Here is a 22,486-nt window from a genome sequence, read left to right as displayed (position 1 = left end):
AATATATGCACCCCCAAGCTCACTGCAGCATTATTTATAATAACCAATATATGGCAGTAACCCAAGTGCCTATCAATAGATTACTGAATAGTATATATAATGGAATGCTACTAAGCCAAGAAAAAAAAAAAAGAATGAAATTTTATTGTATGTGACAGCACAGATGGACCTAGAAGGTATTATACTAAGTGAAATAAGTCAGAGAAAGTCAAATATCATATGACTTTACTTGCATGTGGACTTTGAAGAACCAAGTAAATGAACAAACAAAAATAGAAATAGACTTACAACTACAGAGAATAGACTGATGGTTACCAGTGGGGAGGAGGGTTGGGGATCAGTCAAAAAAGTAAAGGGATTAAGAAGTGCAAATTAGTAGTTACAGGAGAGTCACAGGGATGTAAATTATAATATAGGGGATATGGTGCCAGGTGGTTACTTGAAATATCAGGAAGATCATTTTGTAAAATATATGATTGTCTAACTACCTGAAACTGATACAAACTAATATTAAATGTAAACTGTGATTGAAAAATAAAAAAAAGAGTGAGTAAATGGAAAAAAAGAGATTTGTTAACAAAGTTAGGAAGTTATTGTTGATCTTAGTGAATATATTCTAAAGGTATGAAGAATGAACTGTAATGGAGTCAAGACAAGGAAAGGTTATTACCAAGTAACTTGGCTATGAAGGAACATAGAAATAATGAGTCTCCCACCAGTCTTGAGAATTTTTTTGGAAAAACAATTTTGAGAATTTTTGCTAAAGGAAAAGAATCACTAGAAGGAGAAGAGATAAGAGAAATAGATGAAATAATTAAAGAATTCCTTTGAGATGAAAATAGGTCTAGAACCAGAACAGAAAAGGATTAATTTTCAACAGGAAGAAGGAAATACTCATAAATTGCAAATGGCATTTGAACACAGAGGTTTTTCTCTTTTAGCAAATTCTAGAATTCAAAACCTGAACCAGACATTTACCTTTTGAATTTTTATTTTATTCATTTGTAAATGAGAATGTCACCTTAGTCAACAAATTTTTTTTCTTTTAAGAGTTTTATTGGTATAGTTTACATATCATAGAATTCATCCTTTTAAAGTACACAGTTCAATGGTTTTTAGTATATTTATAGTATTGTGCAAGAATCATCATAACCTAGTTTTCATTTTCATTACCCTAAAGGAACAGTGTAGCCATCAGCAGTCAGTACTCATCAATAGCATCTTCTCTTCCCCTGCCCCACCCCTAGGTAAACACTAATCTATTTTTCAATGTAAATTTGTCTATTGCATAAATTTCATATAAATGAAGTCATAATTTATAGTCTTTTGTTACTGGTTTCTTTTACATAGCCTACTGATTTCAAGGTTCATCCTGAGGAGGACTAAATGATTAAAAGGAACACTCAGAGAGATAAGTCAAACTGAACTAGACTGATGGCTACTTTAATTATCCTGTTATGTGTAATTCCTCCCAAGAAGTTAGCAGTTAATAAACATTTAGTATGCATTAAAAAAACTTCCCAAACTCCAGGTCACCTTGTGGGTTGCCTAGGTATTTATTTAACTTAATGCTTGTGGATTATGAGTACATGTATTGCTAGTAAGTGTTGAATGTGAGCAAGAAGGCATGTGAGTCTAGTATACTTGAGTTAACTCTGTAGTTAGGATTCCCCCATCTCCCCATGATTACTATATTTTATTTAAGGGTTTCAGAAGCTGATTGGCAGAGCTCACGAAAGTTTTCTTAACTATTAAAAATCACAAAGTTGGGGAGTTGTTTTTTAAAAAAAGAAGTGAGCCCTGCTGGTGTGGCTCAGTGGACTGAGTGCCGGCCTGCAAACCAAAAGGTTGCTGCTTCAATTCCCAGTCAGAGCACATGTCTGGGTTCTGGTCCAGGTCCCAGTAAGGGGCACATGAGAGGCAACCACACAATGAGGTTTCTCTCCCTCTCTTCTTCCCTCCCTTCCACTCTGTAAAAAAAAAAAAAAAAAAAAAGAAAAGAAAAGAAAAGAAAAAAAGACTATCAAAATAGCTTTAAGGAAAAGGACATCTTATTAGTTTCTTAAATTGTTGAAGCACGCAAAAGAAAGCTTATAAGCTGAAGGGCAAAAGTTATATTAATGTATTTACATTAAAACAAAAAAAAGCAAATGAGGAAAAATATATTGTCTGATTAAGTCCTATTATAAATGAACATCATTTGTATGGGGCTCTACTTTTTAAAAAATCCTCTTAATGCATTTACTCTAAATTTATTTGGGACATTTGCATTTCCTTCTGAAGAAATGCAAAAAAATGTGTAGGATGTCCTGTCCCCTCCCCCAGCCCCTCTGGCTAAGTAAATCCCTGCTGTGATGGAATGTCTGTTGCCTCTGAATTCTTGAAGTAAACACTGATGTCATTTTTTTTCTATATTTATGTTGATGAGGGCACAGAGTAGGCCCCCAGAAACCCATCAGGCAGAGCACCACTGTGTCTGGGCAATTTAGAGGTGTGAGGAGAAGGGGATGGCTATCTGCTGTGGTGGATTGTTAGGTTAGGTCTTAGTTTAGGTCTTCAGGTTGGCAGGATGCAAGCGCTGCATGGAGCCCCGCCCACAGGAGCTGCGAGGGGTGCTGGGAGGGGCTGCCTACAATCCGCCCTGGGAGTTGTTGCTGGGCGGATGTCTGTCTCCAGGCCTTTGAGCTTTCTCATCAGCAGAACCAGGCTGAGGAAGTTGGGGACCGGGTGGTGTCTAAGGAGCCTCAAGTCTCTGCTAGTGGTCCAACGAACACCGAGGGGAGTCCTGGTCACCCATGTGTGGGACCTCAGGTCGGCAGTGAAGCCAAAGGGCTCATTGATGGACAGGGAGGACTTCAAGGCAAACATGAGGGATCCAGCCACCGAGGACTCCTCCAAGATGAGACACCAATAATTTCCAAACACTATAGATGCCCCCTGCTTCTAGTTCTGCACACTGCAGACTGCATGGTGCGTAGGCTCCGCCAGACAGGGTTGGTAAAGGGGTGGTGCCGGCTGTGGGGGTCATCGGGATAATGTCCACTTGCAACGTCACACCACGTACCTGAAGTGCTCACCCCGTATGTGTTCCACGCACAACGCCCATAATGGAAACCAGCCACCAACATGTTCTTTATCTTGCTTGAGATACGGCATGCTTTTGGTGATGTCAGGGACAAGGATAGAGCTGGGGCAGGCAAGGCCAAAGCACTGTGTTGTGGACCTGAGCCACCTTGCACTGGTATTCGCGGCCAGGTAGTGGGCACTGCTAGAGATCTTGGTGGGCAGACACTTCTAAACTATCGATGTCGCAGGCCAGACCTTTAGGGAAGGGCTGTGCTTTCATGTACAGTGCACTATGATTATGGGGGTACTTGGGCAGACAATGTTCCACTCCTGGCTGACAATCTCAGGGTTCCAGATGCCTGAGTCAGATTTTGATGGGGAATATAGGCTTGATACTCCTCTAGGTCCTTCAGGCAGTTTTCCAGGTGTAGTTCACCCATCCCTGTGGTGATGTGCTCCCCCAACTGTTCAGTGATGCTCAACACCATGGGGTCTGACTTGGCCAATAGCTTTACCCTCTACCAGCTTGGTCAAGTCGGCCAGGTTTTTGGCCTCCACGACAACCTTCAAGATAGGTCTCATGCTCAACCTCACCACCTGCATGTTGGAGTATGCTCGAAGGTGGTGATGGCACCTGTCTTCACAAGGAATGGACCAACACCCACTAGAGTCCTGATGTTCCTGCAAAGAACATCTTCTGTGAGCTCCACTTAATGGCTTATCATGAATTATTCTCTGGATTGGCTACAGATACAGGTCCTCCTTCTTTCCTGGTGTTTGGTCGGGGGTGTGTATTGTGGTGATCATTTTGCAATGCATACAAATGTCGAGTCATTATGTCGTACACCTGAACTCCTGTCCTAATTTTGGGCCAGCCTTCTCTCTGGATTATGGCCACGATTTCATAGATGTGTGGGTCAGACAGCACTGGTGGTCCATCTGACTCCCAAAATAACTAGGAAAATAAGTTATAGTTGTCACAGTGATGGAAGATGATTAATTCTGTTTTATAGGTGGCACTCATTAAAATGCCAAGTATGAGGACTTCCATGACTCTGAGGAAGGCCTACTCATTCATTGTCTTCCATTTCACATGAAACTCCATTCTTTGAGGACAAGAATCATATCATAGCATTGCTATTTCTTCAGTGTTTCTAGAATGTCTGTTATGTAATATATGGTTATAGTATTAAATAATAAAATCAGGAAATTTTACATCTCCTAAAACTTATATCTCATCTTGTTTATTACATATTTGGAAGGCAGGGAATTACTATTTAATATTTTTATGTTTTCTCTAAGTATTTCTCATTTAATACCCAAACTACAAGAAGTATTTTTTTCTTTTCCTTTCTTTTTTTTCTTTTACAGAATAGTAAACTGAGACCCAAATCACTTGCACATTTATTGTCTAGTACAGATAGGCACTCATTAATTTTTGTACTATTAAACTAAAGAACCAAGCAAGAATACACAGTAACTACAGAAATGGTTCCACTTTAATACTTTATCTGGTAAGGCATTATTATCAGTGACAATTTTTTTTTAATTATCAAGATAGAAATGTTTATTTAGAATCATTTGACTGGATAGAATTTGAGTTTTTCTTAGGTTATTGGGGCAGAGAGTCTTGAGATTAGATATGGAAAAAGGGGTTTTCTATAAAGGGTTCTTTGAGATACTCTAAAATTCTGGTTTTTAATTTGAGGTGCACAGCAGAATCACCTGGGAGTATTTCCCCCTGAAAAAATACATATCCTAGTGCCTTAGCACAAACAATTTAAATTAGGATCTGAAACCATGTTCTCAGATATATTTGGTACAGATCAATGAAAAAAAAAATTCCTGAGGTCATTTATATTAAGTGTCTCTGCTTAAATTCCTGTCATTTGAATTTCAAGCACTTGATCATGGCATCAAGTCCCGCTTTACAGAGTTTAGTCTACTTGTACATTCATGGTTGTAATTCTCTCTGCCCCCTGCCTAGAATTATATCTAAAAAAGTCTGTCTTTAACAATCAATATATGATAAGTGGGTGTAAGGACGTCTAGTCAAAGATGAGGGCTCAAGAATAGCACAAATCAATAAATTTCATTAATAGAATGTGAGTGGACTTGGGAAAAGATGTTAAGGACATCAAAAAATTTTATTTTAAAACTTCGTTCTGAAGAGAGAAAGATCAAGAAAGAGACAGGTTAGGTTGAGTTCATGGAAAAAAGTTTCAGTCCTGGCAGAGTGGGTCAGTTGATCAGAGCATCATGCTGGTGCGCTAGGGTTGCAGGTTCCATCTCTGACTGAGGCCTCTGCAGGAGGAGGCCAACGAATGCATGAATCGATGTTTCTTTCTTGGTCTCTTTCTCTCTCCTTCCCTTCCTCCTGCCATTTCCCTCTCCCTTCCTCTAAAATCAATATATAAAAGTTTCAGAAAAATTTGTATTATTTAACATCTAGTTTGCTTCTTTGCTTTTTATTACCTATCATGTAAAGAGAAATTGACATGTAGGGTAGATGAGGACCCAACAAATGAGCCCCAAACTGTAGCTACAGCATGCATTTTTTGATGACAGAGATGAAAAAAGAAAAAAATATCTCAGTAGAATGACCAAAACTAATTACAACCCTTTTTGTGGATAAATTATAATTCAGCTTCTGAGTTAAAAGAGTCAACTACCTAAGCAAATATTGGGTAACACCTAGTACACAAACCAGTAGCACAGTAGGAATTCATGTAAAAAGAAAGATTCTACAGTTCACTGAAAGGTCTGTATAAATTTACAGTGTTTGTCACCATGTTTGTGATAAAAATATAGTGACCCGAACAAATGAAGTAGTAGTTCCATTGTTTTAGTTACCTGTTTTTGTTTGTCCTGGTTTTGTTGCTATATTAATTTAGCAATACCCCGAGCACCTCCATGTCAGAGGTGTGTGTTCTAGTCTCCAAAGTTCCATTTTTCGAGCTCCATCTTTTTCTCAGAGGTCTGAGTCCTAACTTTGTAGTATCCCTCCTACAATGTTCTAAGTTCTAATAATTCTATTAATATCTTCTTTCTCTGTTTTCTCAACTTTAGGGCAGCAGCTGTACTTACTATCTCTGTGATACCTCAGTGTTCCCTTATGTCTTTTCAGTTTTCTAATACCTGGATGACAATTCTTTTCATTAAATTCCGTCTATTAAAATAATGTGTAGTTTTCGTCTTCTGACTGGACCCTAATGATTACAACCAGAGATGAATAGATTATGGAGTAAGGATAATTAATACATCTTTTCAAATTTTAAAGGCTTGCATGTGAAAGAAAATAAATTAGAAATACCTCACAATACAGGTTTCTTCATATTTCATTTTTGGAGATTACCCCTCTATGGCACCACAATAAATAGTTATGTTCTGGAGCACATGACCTGGTCCCATGTCCACAGCTAATTTGACCAGGGTGGGCACTTTACCTAGGGACAACAGATTCCAGGCTCTCATCGCCTGTGACAAGGTTTGGCATAATGTGCCCTGCCCAAAGATAAATGTACTGAGCCAAATGGATTCTTTCTTTTATGTTTTTGAACCAAGAGTCTTAGTTCAAAGCTGGACCTAAAGAAGCATGGGATGCAGTTGAATCGATTAATTACAGAGCATTAGTGGTTCTGAATTCTTGCCATGGAGTTTTTCAGAGACATTTGACCTATGAATAGTGTCTTCTACCCTCAGCAAAAGCATTTCCATAATTAAGACTGAGTTTACTTTGTGAGATGGAAATATCCCTATTATTTGAATGTTCAAGCAGAGAATAGATGCCTGTCAAGTTTGTTTTAGAGGAGATTTCTTCAGTGGAAGTTTTTCATGTTAGAATATAAGATGCTCATAGGTTTCTGGGCTCTGCTCCAGATCCATTGAATAGGAATATCCTAAGAATGGTGTCAAGTCATATACATTAAAAAATAGCAGCAATAACAAGAATGACAGAGAGGCCTGCATGTTATGCTGAAGTAGCTGGTCTCTAGACCACTCAGATGTGGGAAGAAAAGGACTGTATTTTGGGGGGATAGTTGACAAACTATCCCAACTCTTAGTGTTTCACCATCTTTTTTTAATATCTCATGACTTTGTGGGTCAGCAATTCAAGCAGTGTCTGCTGGGTAATTCTGCACCATCTGGTATCGATGAGAGAGCTGCTTGTGATATTTAGCTGGAAACTAGTTTCATCTGGAACATACAAGATGGCTTTACTCATTTGTCTGATATCTTGATGGGGACAGCTGAACCTGTCTTTTTCTCCATATAGTTTCAGGACTTCTCTATTTACTTTTTCTGCAAGGAGGTTGAACATCTTATGTGGTGGACTGACATTATATGGTAGCTCAGGGACTCCACATGGAAGGCAGAAACTGGCAGTCATCTTAGATGGTAGGCCTGAATCTGGCATATGCTACCTCCACTGTTCTCTGTTGTTTGAAGCAGTCAGAAGCCAGCCCAGAATCATGGGGAGGAAAAATGAACACGATCTCTCAATAAGAGAAGAGTTAAATAATTTTTGGCAATGTTTAATCCATCACAAACATCTCTTAACTTATTGTAAATTACCTCTTTAAATCCTGGGTGGTTTGCATATGAGAAAGATAGTTCTAGGTTCTGGGAGCTGCATGAGAAGCCAGGCCAGGCAGGGCGTGGCTAGGAAAAGGGATGTCTGACTTGTCTCCTATTAGAGAAAGAAGTACATAATGAACAGGGGCTCACAAAAATAGGGAGATGCATCAGAGAAATTTCACCCTCAGCAGAGGTTTATTTAAGACTGTTTCTAACCGTAGTAGCATACCAGAATAGGATGGCAAAGAATCTGAGTCTATAGGTTATGCTTGGATTGGAAGTAGGTAATATTTACTGAATTCTCACCAGAAATACGAGGTCTGTCAGAAAAAAGTCCAGCCATTGTTAATATAATGGGAATGGTTTATGTAACATTGATGTAACGTGGCAACCAAGCAGAGTGAGTGGACTGGAACGCACACATATGAACAATGACATCATTGTGCTAGTCAGTGGGAGTGATAGACACTGTTGAATGAGCATGAGTACTGTGTGGCTGTCACATTCAAAATGAGCAAGTAGAGCAGTGAAACTGAATCAAATTTTATGTTAAGCTTGGACATTCTTCTGAGGACACTATTCCCATGATTCAGAAGGCTGCAGCTGTGGGCAACTGGTGATTGGCAACTTCACCATGACAGCACACCCGTTCATGCATCATGTTTCATGAGAGTTGTTTGATAAAACATCATATCACCCAGGTGACTCAGCTCCATTATAGCTAAGATTTGGAGCCCTGTGACTTCTGGCTTTTCCCAAAACTAAAATCACCTTTGAAAGGGAAGAGATTTCAGACCATCGATGAGGTTCAGGAAAATACGATGGGGCAGCTGATGGTGACTGGGAGAACTGTGTGAGGTCCCCAGGTGCCTATTTTGAAGCAGACTGAGGTGTCATTGTCCTATGAAACAATGTTTCTTGTATCTTTTATCTTCTTCAAGAAATGTCTCTACTTTTCATAGTACCTGGCTGGATACTTTCTGGACAGACCTCGTATGCCAGTATATGCTATCAACTATCAGTAAGAAGGATAGTAACTATTATATTAATCATTTCAATTTGTCAATCTTTCAAGTTAAAATGAATATATTCTTTCTTTTCATTGAAACAATCTTTATCTTTTAACCAAGAAGAGAGGAGAAATGTTTAATTAGGATTCCTTTAGTTTTTAAAAATGTATCATAAAGCATAATAAATAGGGTCTCTTATAATTTTCCTTCGAAAACCAAATTGCTTTTGTTTCTCTTATTGTAACTAAGGTTTTCTGAATTGCCTTTCTTAAAGTTATAGCTACTTATTCTCTTTGAAATATGAAGCATGCTGTGATAAACTTGTTTTCTTCCTTTATTGTTGTGAAATTGTTTCACAAATTGCATTTGTGAGCTGTGAATATGCTGTTGGTGTTATTTACACTTGAGAGCCGATTAAACATGTTTTTGTTTATATTAATTATGAAGCTGAGGCATTTGGGATTACTATTTGGTTTTGTTTTTTGTTTTTCTTTTTATTTAATTTTTCCTCTTGGTGAGTTGGTTATTACTTTGCTCTAAACTGCTGAGGGACTCAGAAATGAAATTAACATAGACTATTCAATATGAAATATGTTGATTTAAATTAACAGCACAGAAGAGAGTTTCAGTGAAAATACAATGTCATTTAATAAATTAACATGTAGGACAAAATCATGATAAAGGCTACTTTAACAAAGTTGCTTAAAGTCTCGCTTTGTTGAGTTAAAGACTAGGGAACCTAATTTATTCTATTAATACTATCCCAGTACAGTAATACTGAAAAGCCCTCATCTTCCAAACTCCTCAGGTACAGAACTCTCCAAATAATGCTGTGTTCCTGACATCTATTCTTCTAGTGACTTGACATATTGGAAAAGTAATTACATCTTGTGGGAAAGTAGTCAGTTTCCTCTATGGAAGATGATTAACACAGATGCCTTTTGTGCAACATTTAAAATTCTCTGACTGTACTTTCTATTCCAACCACTGCTAGAGCAATCCCTTCCTTGGAGGCGTCCCACATCTTCATGCAGGTGGATCTGAAAGCATCTTGCCACTGCATCTCAGAGCCTTTAGACCTGAACTGAGTGCTTCTGACTTTGTGGTCCTGACCTTCTCTGATACCACATCATGGAGAATGATGGGAACTCCTTTGTATTCATGTGTGCACAACCCAAAAGGAATCAGATGGGTAAATGCTCTTCTTTCTCTTCCAATGTACAGATAGTTCCTAGGCACATTTCTTGAGCTTCTCAGATTATTACTGAGGGATGGAGTAACCACTTTCCTGTAGCAGTGAACAAGGATATTCTTGGATTGGCTCTCTTTCTTTACTTTTCTGTTTTATTTCCCTGTTCCTCACTCCTACTACCTATGAATACATTCTCAAACAAGTTGCTCACATGTCAGCCTTTGTCTTAAGATTCACTTTTATTAGGAGAACCAGAGCCAAGACAGGGCCTATAAAACTTGTTCCTTCCACTGAAATTATCAATAATGTTTTGGAATTTAATTAGGGCATGTTTCTTCAAAATTGAAACCAAGAACATTCCAATATATAGGACTTTGTGTTCAGCACACTATATCATTTATCTTTATCTTGTTTGTCTTTTCTCTGCTGGTACATCTATGACCTTTGTTCTACTGGCACACAGACAAGAACTTTTGGACAAACACTGTCTGCTTATGAAGTTAAATGTTGGAGAAAGATACTTTGAATTTCAGATGTCTGGATGTTTTAATGAAATTTTTAGTTAATTTTACTACCCTCCAAGTGATAAAATAGCTTCAAATCTGATAAAAATCAAACATATTTTCTCCTCTGTGCAATTGCAAATAGAGAAACTTTAATTGAGCCAGTTTAAGTTGGAGCTGGCCCAATTGCTAACTTTGTAAATCACCACAAATTTCTTCTCAGACCTAACATTTGTTGAGATTAGATCTGTGTCTTGTAATTTCAGTTTTTCTCAACTGCAATGTAGAAGGTATCATTCTAAGATTAAAAATAGTTCTGAGTGTGTAATTGGAATAAAAAATATATTTTATATATAATGTATATAAATATCAAAGATAAAGCTTCTTATGATCCTAGGCTAAAGTATTTTAAAATATATAGTCTCATGAGAGTAGAAAGTGGTAACACTATTAAAATCTGGGAAGTATGGCATTTTATTTTCTTATTCATTGTTGCAATATTATATACATGAATACTCAAAAGGTAGTTAAAGACAATGTATTTTTAATTTTATTAAAAAGACATAAAAAGAGTCCTGGTTGGTGTGGCTCAGTGGATTGAGTGCTGGTCTGTGCACTGAAAGGTCATAGGTTCAATTCCCGGTAAGTGCACATGCCTGGGTTGTGGACCAGGTCCCAGGTTGGGGGCACGCAAGAGGCAACTGATTAATGTTTGTCTCACATATCGCTGTTGTCTCCCTCTCTTTCTCCCTCCCTTCCCCTCTCTCTAAAAATAAATAAATAAAATCTTAAGAAAAAGATATACATGGATTTTGAAGTTTAGAATTAAAAACTAAAATTTTAGTTACCTAGAACATCTCAGTTTATTGATTGGACAGGTTCTGGCTGTTTGATCAACCTAAAATATTTTAGAATCTAGAAAAAACAGCATAATTGGTTTATATTTGAAAATAATTATCAAAAGTATGGGAATATTGTATATTTTATGAACTAGGCACAGAGAGAAATGCTTTATATGTATTTGTCTAATTTAATCTTGAAAATAGACTTATAAGTTTTATTATTAGTCCCTTTATGGATTTTAAAAAATTTGTTTTAATCACAGTTGACAATACTATATTAGTTTCAGGTGTGCAACTCAGTGATTAGACATTTATATAACTTATGAAGTAAATCTAGTGTCCATCAGACACCATACATAGCTATTACAATATTATTGACAATATTTCCTATGCCATACTTTATATCCTCATGACTGTTCTGTAACTACCAATGTGTACTTTCATCCTTTCCTCTTTTTTACCCATCCTTACAATTCCCTACTCATCTGGTAACTGTCAAAATGTTCTTGTATTTATGAGTCTATTTCTGTTCTGCTTGTTCATTTGTTTTTTGGATTCCACATAAATATGAAATCATGTGGCATTTGTCTTTCTCTGCTTCACTTATTTCATTAACACAGTACCCTCTAGGTCCACCCATGTTGTTGCACATGGCAGGATTTAATTTTCTTTTTTTACAGTCGAGTCATATTCCATTGTATATATGGACCACTTTTTTATCCATTCATCAGTTGATGTACACCTTGGTTGTTTCTGTATCTTGGCTATTGTAAATAATGCTACAATAAACATATATGGATATATGTGTGTGTGTATGTATATATAAGATTATATAATGTGTGTGTATATATATATAATGTATATAAATATCAAAGATAAAGCTTCTTATGATCCTAGGCTAAAGTATTTTAAAATATATATTTATATATAAAGTATTTTAAAATATATATAAGATTATATATAATATATATTATATATTATATATAAAGTATTATATATTTATAAAGTATTAAATATTTATAAAGTATTTTAAAATATATATACTTATATATTTTTTATATATAAAGTATTTTAAAATATATATATAAGATTATATATATATATAATCTTTTCAATTTAGTGTTTTGGATTTCTTTGGATAAATTCCCAGAAGTGAAATTGCTGGATCCTTTATTTGTCTCTTGTGACAGCCTTTGTTTTAAAGGCTGTTTTGTCTGGTATACATTTTGCTACCTGAGCTTTTGTTTTTGTTTCCAATTTTATGAAATAACATTTATTTTTTATCCCTTTACTTTCAGTCTGTGTGTGTTCTGATCTAAAGTGAGTCTCTTATAGACAACATATGTAAAGGACTTGTTTTGTTATCCATTCAGCCACCATATGACTTTTGATTGGAACATTTAATCCAATTGCATTTAAGTAATTGATTAAATGGTAATAAAAAAATACAATAAAGAGTAAAAAAATTAAGTAATTGATAGGTACATAGCTATTGGAATTTATTATTCATATTTTTGATCTTTTTTTCATCTTAAATAAGTCCCTTTTGACATTTCTTATAGTACTGCTTTGGCGGTGATGAACTTCTTTAGCTTTTCCCTGTCTGGGAAGCTTTTTATCTGCACTTTGATTTTTAATATATTTTTCGGGTGGACAAATTTTGGTTGTAGGTCTTTGCTTTGCATCACTTTGAATATCTCTTGCCAATCTATTCAGACCAGAAATGTTTCTGTTGAGAAACCAGCTGACAGTCTTATGGGACCTCTCTTGTAGCTAACCAGCTGCTTTTCTCTTGCTGCTTTAAAGATTATTTGTTTTTAACCTTTGTCATTTTAATTCTGATATGTGTTATGTGGGTCTCTTTGGGTTCACCTTGTTTGGGGTTTTCTGTACTTCTTGCATTCGTATGTATATTTTCTTAACCAGTTATTTTTATTTTTTTAATCCTTGCCTGAGGACATTTTCTCTCTCTCTCTTTTTTTTGTTGTTGTTGTTTTGGTTTTTTCTTTTTGAGAGAGAGAGAGGAAGGGAGAAAGAAAGGGAGAGACAGAAGCATTGATGCAAGAGAGAAGCATCCATTGACTGCTACCCATAGGTGCCCAGACCAGTGATCATGTACCAGGACCAGGACTTGAACCTGTAATGTATATATGTGCCCTAACTGGGAGTTGAACCCTCAACCTCTTGATTATGGGAGGATGCTCCAACCAACTGAGTCATACCAGCCAGGACTCCATCAATTTTTTTTTTCCCCAAATCCTTGCTGTCTGTTCTCCTTCCGGCACCACCATTATGTGAAAATTGATATACTTATTATTGTCATAGAGGCTCCTTAAACTATCCACATTTTGGGGGGGATTCTTTCTCTTTTGGCTGTTCTAATTGGGTGTTTTCTGCTTCCTTATCTTCTTTTTTATGATTTTTTTGTAATAATATTTATTTTTCAACTGTAGTTGATGTACAATATTCTATGAGTTTCAGGTGTACAACCCAGTGATTAGACATTTATGTAACTTATGAAGTGACCACCCCAATAAATCTAGTACTCATCAGACACTGTAGCTAGTTATTATAATATTATTGACTATATTGCATATGCTGTACATTTCATCCCCATGACTATTCTCTAGCTACCAATTTGTACTTTTTTATTTTTATTTTTAAATCATGTTTATTCTATTACAGTTGTCTCAATTTTTCTCCCTTTGCCTTCCTCCAACCGTCCCACCCTGCCCCTTGCTCCCACAGTTAATTCCCACTCTGTTGTCCATGTCCATGGGCCATTCATACATGTTCTTTGGCTAGTCCCTCCCTCTTCTTTCCACCATTGTTCTCCTTCCCCATCCCCTCTGGTCACTTTCAGTCTGCTCCATGTTTCTGTGCCTGTGGCTTATTTTGTTCATTAGTTTATATTGTTGAATAGATTCCACTTATAGGTGAGATCATATGATATTTGTCTTTCAAAAACTGGCTTATTTCATTTAGCATAATATTCTCCAGCTCCATCCATGTGTTGCAAAAGGTAGGAGTTCCTTCTTTCTTTTTTCTTTTCTTTTTTATATGCAGATTGACTTTATTTATTTATTTTTTAAAATGTTAAGATCCATTATAAAATATTTAAAAATTTATCCATTATAAAGCTTCAGCAATTAAAACAACATGACACCAGCGCAGAAATAATCAAGTAGATCAAGAAAATAAAATGAGCATCTAGAAACAAACATATATATCTGTGTAAAAAGTAATACATTATTAAACTGATATTTCAAGTCAATGGGGAAAATAAGGCTTATTCAACAAATAAGGTGCATGGACCACTATTATTTGAAGTAAAACAAATATAGAACCCTCGTTCACACATTATATAAAAAATATTCAGGTGAGTTAAAAATCAATATGTAAAATCTAAGGAGAAAAAATACACAATAATATCTTTGTTTCCCTGAAGTAAAATATTCAAACCCAGAAGGTATATAGTCAAATATTGACAATATGACTATATTAAACATTTAAGACTTTATAGTAATAGACCTATAAAAATAGTTAAAGGACAAGTAATAGAATAAGAAAGTGTTTGCAACACAACTAAAACAGGGTTAATAGGGTTTTTTTAGGGCAAAAATTCTATAAACGTAATTAAAAAAATGCATAAAGAGTGCCAAAAAGTTTTTTAAAGCTTTTTAAAAATAATAATAGAAATAGGCAATAAATATACAAAAACAGGTTCAGTTTCAACAAATAATAAAGTAACAAAATAACAGATCACTGTCACAATCAGATTAATAAGTATTAAAAATATCTGTGATATCAAGTATTGGTGACTGAAAGGGACTGGGTATGCATAGACTCTTTTTCTTCATCTTCTTAAAGGAGTCCCTTTAGCATATCTTGCAATGCTGCTTTGGTGGAGGTGTATTCTTTTAGCCTTCTTTTGTTTGGGAAACTCCTTATTTCACCTTCCATTTTAATTGAGAGCCTTGCTGGGTAGAGCAGTCTTGTTTGCAGCCGTTTGCTTTTCGTTACTTGGAAAATTTCTTGCCATTCCCTCCTGGCTTGTAGTGTTTCTGTTGAGAAGTCAGCTGCAAGCCGTACTGAGGCTCCCTTATATGTTGTTACCTGTTTCTCCTTTGCTGGCTTTAGGATTCTGTTTGTCTTTGATATTTGCCATTTTCATGATGATGTGTCTTGGAGTGGGCCTCATTGGGTTCCTCTTGAATGGGACCTTCTGGGTTTCCTGGACTTGTGTAACTTTTTCTCTGCTCAAATTAGGGAAGTTTCCCATCATTACTTTTTCAAACAGGTTCTCTATCCCTTGTTCCTCTTCTCCTTCTGGTATCCCTATTTTACAAATATTACATTTCAGGTTGTCCTGGATTTCCCTAAATGCCTCTTCATTCTTTTTGAGTCTTTTCTCATTTTCTTGCTTTTTCTGGGATCTTTTTTCTACCTTTTCCTCCAGCCTGCTGATTAACTCCCTGGCTTCATCTAGGCTGCTTTTGATGCCTGCTACTGTGTTCTTCATTTCAGAAATGGTATTCTTCATTTCCTCTTGTGTCTTATTGATAGTTCCTTTGTCCTTTTTCATGCTGATATAGTTTTCAGTAATTTCCTTGTAGTTACCCTGTAGTTTTTTGTAATTCTCTTTGAGCTCACTGAGCTTCCTTATTACTGTTGTTTTGAACTCAATATCTGAGAGTTTACTTGCCTCTATTTCATTTATATCTCTTTTTGGAGATCCCTCCTTTCCTTTCATTGGGGTGTGTTTCTTTTTCTTCCCATTATTTGTGAGACTCTTCTTTTTACCTTCTGCTTCTTAAATTGACCTGTCTTGATTTCCTGACATTATGTTGTATGTTGTTGTATGTTGTATGGTAGGGGACCACTGTTTTTTTCTTTCTGGATCTGCCTCTGATGATGTCAGATGTTGACCCTGTCTGACCTTAGGCAGTTTGTTTGAGACTTCCAGGAATCTACTGTCTGTGGCTGTCTCCTTAAGCTATTTATCTATTCACTCTGCACTCAGCAGGGTGGCTTAGAGACACCACAGTGCAGGACAGAGTCCCTCCTGGGTACAGGGTTATTGGGTCCTCTCATGCTGCTGCTGCTGATTGGGGTCGTCTGCCTGAGCCAGATGTCTGCTGCCATATGGGGAATGAGTCAGCACTGGGATTCCCCCTGCCACTTTCTCCATTCTCTCCCCAAAGCCTCCATCTCTAGTCTCTCCTCAAGTGTCTCCAGACCACTCTGCATGCCCCCTTAGCCAAGGATCTACTATCTGTGGCTGCCATTCTGTACTCAGCTGTCAGGCTTTAGGACTACCAGGTCAGGACCGAGTCCCTCCTGGTGGTGGAACTATGGTGTCCTCTCATGTGTTGCTGCTCAAGGGAGTGGTCTGTCTGAGCAAGATGGCTGCTGTCATCTGGGGGGATGAGTCAGCACCGGGATCCCACCAGCTACTCTCTCAGTTCTCTCCCCAAAGCCTCCTTCCCCAGTCTTTCCGCAAGTGTCTCCAGCCCACCCTGCCCACACCTCTGCTGAAGCTCAGGGTAAGTGGCTGTAAATAAAAATGTATGTGTTCACCCTTTAAATGGTTTTTTGTGTCTCCAGCCACCTGTCTCTGGCAGACAGCAACCCTGCCACTTTTCGCAGCTAGCTGTTATCTGTGTACTTTTTGGGCCCTGGTGCTGTGGGCTAGAAATCCCTGCTTGTGGTTTAGACCCCGCTCTTCTCAGGGGGATCCAACTGGCTGTGTCAATATCCTATTGGTGCTGCTGCCTGTTGGCGCCCCGACCACCTTCTTGAGTCTCTACTGCACTCCTCACCAGTGAGGTTGTGCTAAAGCTGATTCTTCTATCTGTCTGAGGTTATATGGCTCCACTCTCACTACTGTTCAGTTGTTTGTTCCAGGTGATTTCTCCACAGTTTAACTGTAATTCCAGATTGGTCCTGGGAGGAGGTCAGTATGACTTCCACTCACTCCTCTACCATCTTGAATCTCCCTGCTTCCTTATCTTCTAACCATTGATATAATTTTCTTCTTCACCTATTGTGCTATGGATTCCCTGTAATGTAATCTTCATTTTACTTATGGTGTTTTTCATTTATGACTGGTTCTTTTTTATGTTATCTATCTCCATTTTTATGTTACTTATATCTTTAAGTTCTCACTAAGTTCATTTACTCTTCCCTTAAGTTCACTGAATATCCTTATAACCAGTGTTTTGAACTCTGCATATGGCAGGTTGCTTGTCTCCATTTTTTCTAGTTTCTTTTCTGGAGTTTTGTTCTGTTCTTTCATTTATGACATGTGTTTTTGTCTCCTTATTTTGGCTGCCTCCCTGTGCTTGTTTCCATATATTAGGACACTATGTCTCCCAATCTTGGTAGAGTGGCCTTAGGTAGCAGGTGTCCTGTAGGTCCCACGCATCCTTGGTAAACTCAGCTGGACCCACCAGGTGCATCCCCGTGTAGGCTGTGTGCACGCTCCTGTTGTAGTTGAAACTTGATTGCTTTGGTCACATTAATTCAAGGGATTTACTCCTTATCCCCTGCCCCAGGGCAATTGGCTGTGAGGACTGGCTACAACTCCAGTGGAGGATCTGCTGTTCAGGGGTTGATGCCACAGAGCAGGGTGGACTTGCTTCCATGGGACTCTGGTGCCTGATGAGTCTGCCACTTGAGTCTGTTGCTCATGGAGGCAGTTTGGTGGTACTTTGGTGTGGTCTGAAGCTGGACAGTGGGTGTGCTGGCTTTGGCACCTCCTGAGAGGTGCAGGCCAAGTTCAGCTATTGCCTGTGCCCTCCCTGGGGTTACCTAGCATGAGCTGCACAGTGATATGCAGAAGGCTGCTACTTGTAATGGGCTTATAGGTGCCCAGGAGAGGCTAAGCTGAATACCACGGTCAGCTGTCACTACTGCCAAGCCTGGGGCCACTAATCAAGAGGTGTGGGGCAGGTTGAGACCAGATGCTGTTTGTTTGAGTTTGTGAACCTTTGAGAGATTTCAGGAAAGTCTGAAGCATGAGCCAAGGCAAGCTGTTTGTATGGAAAAACCACCGGAGATAGCTTGACTGGACTGGAAATATGGGTGCAGCAAGGTCGCAGGTAATCACCAGGGTGAAGCCAACAGTGTTAGCCTGGTTGATGGAGACTCAGATATAATGTCTCCATGCTGGCTCTTTGGGAGCCAGATTCTGAAAAGGAACAATCACCTCTGTTAGCACTTCTCTCTGGGAGAAAGCTGCTCCTCCAGTTCTCATCCTGATGCCAGACACTTTAATTCCTCCCTATATGTCCCTGTGTCTTTTGAGCTGCTGCCCCAGCACTAAATCTTAGAGAAGTGCGTCCAAGTAAGTCCACGCATGGGCTCTTTCAGAGGGAATGCCTGGGACTCTAGAAGTCCCCATCTCCCTCAGCCACAGTCCTCATTGGTTTTTACATCCAGAAGTTGTGGGGACTTCTCTTCCTGGCATTGGAACACTAGACTGGGGGCCCGATGCGGTGCTGGGACCCTTGGCTCTTCAGCAGGGGACCTCTGCAGCCAAGATATCCCTCCCAATTTTTAACTGCCACATGTGAGGGTAGGACCAGCTCATTCTTAGTTTCCACCCCTCTGACCAGTCTGTATGTGGCTTCTTCTTTATATGTTTAATTATAGGAATTCTGTTCAGCTAGATTTCAGGTGATTCTGAGTGACGATTATTCTGTAGTTTAGTTGTAATTTTGACATGGTTATGAGAGAATGTGAGTACTGAGTTTACCTATCTGCTATCTTGACTGGAAGCTAATAGTCCCTTTTTAAATGTGAAACAGTATAGTTTTAATCAAGTTAATCAATTTGATTAAATTTACCCAATTATTAAATTGCAGAACTCAAACGCCCATTTCTTTTTCAATTCCATTTCTGCTTCTCTGAATGGTTGCTTCCCTTTAGAAGACACAAAACTGATGACTTCTTCCAGAAAAATCTGATTATTTTGTTTGCTGACTAAATTAACTATTGCTGACTGTGAAATCATTTGAAACAGGCACCAGGTACTGTAAGAGTTAATTCAGAGGATGAAAAAGATTATAAGATTCAGACTTCAAAGAGGAGGAAATTTAGACAGAAGAAAAATAGAAAGAAAATGGAAGGAAGAAAAGTAGAAGGAAGATAAGTATCTGGCCAATCGTATAAATGGTGGCAGAATGACCATAGCATTAGTGATCAGAAAAAGACCATCGAATCTGTGGGACAGAGGGAGAGTTCTGTTGTGCTATGTGGCAAATCAACATATTACTAATTTATTGGATATTAATGCAAATTAATAACAGAGTTTAAATTCCATACACCATTTTCTACTTAAGAAAGCAGAGAGTAATATAGTATGCAGGCATGTACCAATACCTTGTTATCATTAAAAATAGAAAAGTTCAGTGTGTAGAAAGTTATGTTTCAGATATCTGGAAATTTGTTTCACAAGGGATAACGTTTTCTTTAGGTATTTTCCTCTTTGGGCATCATTATTATTTCTGCTTTTTGATATAGAAAAAATCAGGAGAAGTATTAGATGTGTTATGCTTCAAGACATTGTGTATTTCCCAGTTAATTCCTCACTTAATGTTGTCATAAGTTCTTGGAAGTTGTGACTTGATGTATAATGAAACCAATTTTACCATAGGCTGATTTATATAAACAAGAGTTAAGGTCCTACAGCATATTTCTGGTCACAAAAACTTTACTAAATTTATAGATTTACTAAATTTATAGACCCAAAGCATTAGTAATATTAAACATTGAAATAAATGTGACCAATAGGTACCTTTAAGAAAGATGAGTAAACACGTGTGAGATAATTCTTTTCCAACCCAACGTGGAAAAGAATTATTTCAGGTCAGAGTCTTGGATTCCTGGAATCTCCCCTGGCAGCTCAGGGCACCAGGTGGGAACCCACCCTGGACAGAACACTCTTCAGTCACAGAATGCATCACACATACCCATACTCACCCAGACTGGGATAATTTAGACACACCAGTTTACCTCATGTGCACATCTCTGAGATGTTGTAGGAAACCAGAGTCCCTGAAGAAATCTGATGCAGACATGTGGAGGACTTCCCAACTCCACACAGACAGCGAATTCAGTCAGAATCATTTGTTTTTGTTGTTTCTACTATTAATGTTAGCACAAAATGACATTGAAAAACACTTTTGGTGGATCCTTTTTATTATCATTTCATTTTTAAATGAGTACAACTCCTAGAGGTAATTTGACTTTCCATTTAAAAAAAATATTTCCGTGGGAAACTTTTTATTTAAGCCACAGTAAATGTTGCATGAATGTTGAAAACTTTATCTATTCATATAAGGAATCAAGACATTTCAGATGATTCAATTCAAGGCACAGAATTCATAATGCATCTAGGCAAGAACACTCTATACAATTTTATCATTATTTCCTTTCATATTTCATTGCCAAGCCTGTTCCCTTTGCCTTCCTTCTATATATCTTATCCCTCACTTATCTAATATATGTCCTTTTAGTTTTCTATTACAATTTTACCCCAAAATGACATTTGCCCCCTCACCAAAAAGATTTCACAAACATTCAGAAACAAAAGATGCTATTTGATATGCTATTTTGTCCTACTTAGGGCTGTAAAATATACCACACTGTTATTTTAATTCACATTTCTCTTATTAGTGAGATTGAATATTGCTTCATATAATTATTATCATCTACCAATTACATCTTCACCAGCTAGTGCTTCTATTTCCTTGACTGCCTCCTTAGGATCTCCCTAAATCGTAAATAGTGGTATGTCAGAGGCTCAATATTTGAACACCTTCTTTCCTCAATCTACAATCACTGTTTTGGTTGTTAAAACCACCAATCCAGATGAGTTATCCATTTATGTGCTGATGACTTTCAAATTTATATATTCAGGCAGGACTTTTTTTTTCTTTTTTAATAGTCAACTTCCTTCGTAATGTATCCTCTTCAATATTCAATGAATATCTTAAAATTTATATGCCCATAAGTAAACTTTTGATCACCATTCTTTTCCTCCAAAAAAAGCTCCTTCTTTTCATCAGTCTTCCTCTTTTTCAGTAAATAAACTAAAAAAATCTTGCAGTTTTCCTTGACATATATCAATCTTTCCTACCTTACCACTTATCCATCAGTCTGTCCTCTTAGCCTTATTGTCAGTATAATCCAGAGTCCAAATGCCTCCTTTATACTTGTAATTACTCCTCTGGTCTAAGCTACCATCATCTCTTGCTTGGATTATAGCCTCCTAACATACCCATTTGCTTTAACAGTCATGGTAACCTTTTGAAACATGTCTTTCACTTTGCTTAAAAGCCTCCCTATGTCTTTTTACCTTATTCATCTTAAAACTCAAATTTTTATAACAGCAAAAAAAGTCCTATATGATTGTCCTAACCTCACCTGTATATATATATATATGTGTGTGTTGCCAACTGTATTCCAGCTGCAATGGTCTATTTGATGTTATTGAATATGGAAGATGCCCTTCCTTCTCAGGGTCTTTGTAATTGTTGTTTCCTGTCTGGAATATTGTTTCCTTGTATAGCTGCATTATAGCTTCATGTTTATTTACCTCTCTTCCTATGGTCCTGCTCAAATACCACCTTGCTGTTTAATTCCTCATATTCTGATTTACTTAAAAGTACTCATTACTACAGTTTATCTTATTTGTTTTCCTTTTATATTGTGTCTTTTCTCATATTTGTTCTTTTAGAATATAAACTGCATGATGGAAAGGAAAATTTTGATTTGTTCCCTCCACTAACATCGTTTAAGATAGTGCCTGGCAATAAACACATATGAGTGAAACAGAGAAGTGATTTACTTTTATCTAAAATTATATTTTGGGTGATATTAAAATTAGTATATGGCTTTCTTTTAGTTCATATTGGGTTCATGTTACTTTCCTTTAAAAGTATGTATTCTTTTAAACCTTGTTTTCCCCCTAATATTTCTAGGCTTTTAACATTTTTAAACTGTGCCACTTATGAAAGATTTTATGTACGTCTGTTTGTGTGCATTTTAAGAGCATTTTCAGATTCACAGCAAAACTGAGAGGTAGGTAAAGAGAGTTCCCCACATACTCCTGGCACCTGCACATGCATAGTGGCCCACATTATCAACATCACTAAACAGAAGTGCACCTTTTTCTTTTTCTTTTTTTTAACCAAGGATTAATCTACATTGGCACATCATAATCACCCACAGTCCATCATTTGCCTTAGAGCTCATTATTGGAGTTATATATTCCATGGGTTTAGACAA

General features: G+C 37.3%; 1 pseudogene; it reads right to left on the bottom strand.

The window, feature by feature from the left end:
- Positions 1-3,268: 3,268 nt before the first annotated feature.
- Positions 3,269-21,496, bottom strand: LOC129082292 (elongation factor 2-like; annotated as a pseudogene).
- Between the last annotated feature and the right edge of the window lie 990 nt (positions 21,497-22,486).

Source organism: Pteronotus mesoamericanus, unplaced genomic scaffold, assembly GCF_021234165.1.
Source record: "Pteronotus mesoamericanus isolate MK-2021 breed Mesoamerican mustached bat unplaced genomic scaffold, CSHL_Meso_final contig_124, whole genome shotgun sequence".
NCBI classification, from domain to species: Eukaryota; Metazoa; Chordata; class Mammalia; order Chiroptera; family Mormoopidae; genus Pteronotus; species Pteronotus mesoamericanus.
Note: the sequence above shows the minus strand (reverse complement) of the source record. Positions and strands in the feature narration are given on the sequence as shown.